A 5539-nucleotide genomic window follows, 5' to 3' on the forward strand; every position below is an offset into this window, starting at 1 on the left:
AGCTAATTGAAAATTCTTTAGGAGCTATTTGTAGCTCACGATATGATGTACTGGCTGTAGACTCCTGACTTACCGTGTGCTAACTTAGAGGGCTAACGTAGCTGTCAGGTTCAAAAACCCGACGCTTGTAAAAAACACTGCCTGTACAAAGGAAGACACAGAGAGGTGAGTTTCTTTTTACTTGCAAGGAGAGATGATGGAGACTGCACTGTTACAATCCTCCTACCAACTCTGAAACAGTCTCCATTCTCCTGCTATTTATTGAATCAGGAATGCCCGAGTTACACGTGGTTTCACCTGCTAAGGGAAGGGGTGTCTAACTATTCCAGTTGAAATCGGTTCTTTTGCACAACATGTTATCCATAGTGTGTGGGTATCTCCTCTTTGGCATGTGATTTTCCGGAGACACTCACACACACACATATACATTGTGGGTCACATGTAGCTATTTCCTGTCCACGAGGGTATGATAGAACTATCTGGTGAGAGAATGTTCTGTCACGTTCTGTTTTCTCTAATCATGATATACACCAAATGTGCAGGCGTCACAGCATTAATCTTACATTGCTATGTGAGTGATATGAAACATTTGTAGGTCATAAGAAAATAGGTCATAAGAATATAGTAAAAATAGAATAACTTTATATCAATTCTTCCAACAGTAGCACAGTGGTACTGCGGTGGAGCTCAGAAGCCGGACGTGAGGGTGCCACATTTACTAACTGCAGACAATCTTGGCACAAAATCGGTAGTGGAAATGTGGTCATTTCACGTCTTTTGCGGGACTACCGTGTTCCAGACAGTGAGCACAGTGGTTCCGACATAAATGCACCTTTCCCAGCGAGAGCGCCCTGCTTCTGGCTTCAGCAACAGTTTGGTGGATATTTCACGCTCATGTTCACAGTCAAATTGTGCATAGGTGTGAATGTGAGTGTGAATGGTTGTTTGTCTATTTGTGCCCGTCCATTGGCTGGCCACCAGTCCAGGGTGTCCTCTGCCTTTCGGCCAAGACAGCTGGGATAGGTTCCACCATACCCCTGTGATGTTAGTGAGGATAAGCAACATCGAAAATGGATGGATGGATCGAACCCGCAACCACGGAGTCCTGTCCCAAATATTATCAAATTTGTGTGAATGCTTCCGAGCAATATCCACACTGGTGTATGGATAGTGTTGGAGATGAAATAGCGATATGGCGACACTGCTGGTGGCTGTGAGCAACAACATGAGTATGTTTACATGATAGGAGAATACCAGCCAAATGACTGTGAATGTGTTTGAATCTGTGTGTTCAAGAGGCTTTGGCAAACACTCCAATGAATCGAGCGCCTGTGCGGGCATAGCCGCCAAAAGGTGAGCGAAGAGTGGCGGGCATTGAAATGATGTGAAGCCTGTGTAATAATGTGTATCGCGCCACTGGCGCACAGGAAACCCAGTGTTGTGCCGCTGAGAGAAGCTTGTGTGAGTGAAGCTTGTGTGAGTAAAGTTTGTCTGGCGGCGAGGCCGTGTCACAGGTTCCCCTTCCTCCCTGCCCGATGCCTTTGAGGTCGCAGCCTAAGTGTCTCACTCTGTTTCTCCTCCCGTGGCGCTTTAACACACACACGGGTGATGTCATGGTATACCGTAATGGGCATAGGAAGGCCACACACACGTAGGATGCACACAAACACCGATGCCCTCGCGTGCGCTACACAGACACCGCATTTATTCAGCCACATGCCCATAATTACACACGTGTACAGTACGCACACCCACGTACGCAAAGCCTGGATTCCCCCTTTTCCAGCAGGCTCCCACACACACAAGCTGGCAAACAAAAAGCATGCCCTTGTGTTGCATGCACACACACACACGTAGCGGGTAACTCCAGTTCAAAGTGGACCCCAGGGGCATCATAGTGATAATTATCAAACTAAACAATAGTAATAATAATAAAACACTTGGAAAAGGTCTTGTGTCCCCCATGGATTCAATGATTGGCCTATAAAAGGGTGTGTGTGTGTGAGAGAGAGAGAAAGAACCACCCAGGAGACCCCCATCACTAGCAGAGAGAGTGACTAACTTCACTCTTTCTTTTCTTCTCCTCCACAGCTGCGTCTTCAAACGCCCTTTTCATGTGGTAAACGAGAAAGAGCGAGCGAGTGTGTCAATATCTTCCCGTCGTTCCTTCCTTCTCTCCACCTGGGAAGAAGGGAGCGCGACCTTTTCGCACCACTGGAGGCCTCGTGACCGCTTCATTCCCATTTTTTCCTGCTCCGCTCTTCCTCTCGTGGTGAGTCTTTAGTGTGCATTTCCTTGCAAGTCACGCTGATGCGTGATCCCTCTGGCATGACTGGAAAGTCATTTTGCCCCTTTTGCAACTGTGGCTCACACTTTGCTGCACCTGACGGACTATTTCCAGTCATCCCGACTCAGCTCCACTCTGTGTGTGTGTGATTGGGAGACGTATTGTGTAGCATTTACTAAGAAGTCATACAAAGCATGATTAGATTTCATCTTGAAATTGGGGGGAATCAGGACTTGACAGACTCAACTTCTGCCCTTTGAAAAGCCCTCATGTCATTTCTACATATCTTATATTTAGACTTCATAAAAATTAGACATGATTACATTTACCCAAATTAATAAAAAATAATTTTTAAAATATTTATCTATTTTTTATTCTTTTTATTTCATACATTTCTCATAATGCTAGTGACATTTTCTCATTAGATTCCAACCATTTTTGTTGTTTTTAAATTAAATTATGGCCCCCACTTTGCACACTCCTGACAGTATCCAGAACAGTGTCACAATTGTCACATTGTTGCACTGGTTACGTGCAACGCGTCGGATTCATTTTCCTCCTTCTCTCAGATTCACAATTGCTCTCTCTGCTTTTTATGCTTTTCATGTTTTTCATCTCTAAATGCCGCCATGGCAGACATTCAAGCCTATCTACGGCCTGAAGACGTCATGGACTAGGACACAGCTGTCAATCACACATGTCAATACTTGGGCTTCCATGACAAATGGGTTGTGTCAAACAAAAGGTTGAAGTGCCACATTCATACTTTGTCCAGCTTCACATGTAGTTTACATGTGCTGAGAACAGTAGTTCATCATCATCTTTTTCCCCCATCTTTGCTGTTCATTTTCCAAATATTCTTCTTCAAGAATCTAGATCTTCTTCTCATCATATTCTGATGTTGTTCCCATCATATTATAAATACATATTTTCCCAAACCAAACTTTCTTTTTGTAAATATTTGAACTCCATGCTGCTAATATTTTTTTCACATATTATTATTTCCTCGTTAGAATCTGACTTTTGCCATCATATTTTGACTTCATTCATCAAATAACAGCTGTTTTCCCAGTTTGGATGCTGTTTGCTAACATTTCCATATTTTACTTTTTTCTTGGAAATGTTCTTCTCATATTTATGAATTTATTCCCATTACATATTCTTGATTAAATAAGATTCAATCTCCAAACAATCTCACATTTTTCCACAACCTAATTTTCCACAAATTACAACTAAAATTATGTTCCTTTTCTTTTATGATATGTTATTCTCAAATGTTATTTCTCTTAACATTTTGACTTCATTCATATCATATTGCTTTTATCAATAAATAATTATTTACAAAAGAAAACTTATAGTTGTTATAGTTTTTCATGTTAAATTATATTTTTACAATTAATCTACTGTCAACAACAGTAGATAAATGCATAAATTCAAATATCATCCTTGAATATTACTCATTCATAGTCAGAAATATGCATATTTAAGCACATGTGGCTAAACAAAGCATTTCCAATCATAAAGATGTAGTATTCCACACTGGCCACTATGTGTCAGTAATGTTACTGCAACCTTGGCTCAGACACTCAGGCACCAGACTTGATTGCCTTAACAGGCTTTTATTTTAGTATGGAATGATCTCACAACACGGGCTACTAACCCGTGCCACGCAGAGCTAAAACTCAACTTTGAACCCCCGACTTCCTGTACCTTAGCACTGGAACAAATTTATTGTAACACACACAAGAATGAGTCTTATCTATGTCTTATTTTCTCTTATGATGTCTACTATATTGGGTAATATGAGTGTAAAGGTGACTCTAGGGGTGTTATCTTGTGTCTATATGGCTCTAATAATGTTAAAAGGTTTATTTAGAAGGTCGTAAACAGATTTTCCATGACTTACAGGTGTTATTTTCTCTACTATGTTGGGTTTTAAACAGATTTATTATGACTATTGCGTCTTATCTTCTCTTATTATGTCTACTATATTGGGCAATAGGAGTGTAAAAGTGACTATAGGGTGTTATTTTATGTTTAGAGGGCTCTAATAAATTTTAAAAAGTGTGTTTAGAAGGTCATCAACAGATTTTACATGGCTTATATGGCATATCTTATTTTCTCTCATTATGTCAACTACATTGGGTAATAGGAGAGTAAATGTGACTATAGGGGTGTTATTTCAAGTCTAAAGGGCTCTAATAATGTTAAAACTGTATTTAGGAGGTTTTGAACAGATATGTAAAGACTAATGTCTTATTTTCTCTTGTTATGTCTACTATTTTGGGTAATAGGAGTGTAAAAGTGACTAAAGAGGTGTTATTTCATGTGTAGAGGGCTCTAATAATTTAAAAGGTTGTCAACAGATTTCTTATGACTAATGTGTCTTATTTTTCGTATTATGTCTACTATATTGGATAATAGGAGTTTTAAGGTGAGTATAGAGGTGCTATTTCATGTGTAGAGTCAAGTCAGGTCAAGTTTATTTATATAGCCCTTAATGACAAAAGAGCCTCAGAGGGCTAGAGAGCTCTAATCACGTTAAAAAGCATATTTAGAAGAAGTGGAAACTGTTTTTTATGCCCTAAGTACCAAAATATTTCATTTATGAATAAATTGACCTTGATAAAGAAGGGACAATACTGCATCTAATCAGTTTTTAACCATATAATCTGGCCCTCCAGTCTTATGGTAAATTGTGGAGGACCCGTGCAGTAGAAGCTGACTGAGGTGACGTCACGACAAGGCCGCTCTTACATCTGTAAAATGGAGTTGCTAGTCATGTATAGTAGGCTACATTGCATTGCTTACAAGCTGTGTTGGCTTGCATGTTTCGGGCATGTCCTGCATGACCCCACCCACACATCGTGTGTGCTCATGGTGCCCCCTACATGAAGCGTGTGTGCTCACTGTGTCTGCTCTCCGAGGAGGCCCCTTCTGGTCTTACGGTCCGCACAACATCTCTCTCCTCATGCTCCTATCCGCCGCTCACTCCTCACTCTTTCCTTCACCCCAGGGCGGCATGGAGAGAAAATGTGAGGTGGATAGTGTGTGTGTGTGTGTGTGTGTGTGGTGGGTGGGAGGCAGTGGAAATAACAGGCTGCTCTCTCAGAGAAAGGTGTTTGCAGCCTTCAAATAAATGGAATATGATGAGAAAAGTGAGCATGAACACAGGAGTTGATGAGCGAGGCTGATACACGTGAAAACAATAGGCTAGTTTCCTTTTTTGATAGACGGGGGGGGGGATTGATG

This window comes from Doryrhamphus excisus, linkage group LG5 (genome assembly GCF_037039965.1).
Source record: "Doryrhamphus excisus strain RoL-2023G ecotype Guam linkage group LG5, RoL_Dexc_Guam_v1.1, whole genome shotgun sequence".
NCBI lineage: Eukaryota > Metazoa > Chordata > Actinopteri > Syngnathiformes > Syngnathidae > Doryrhamphus > Doryrhamphus excisus.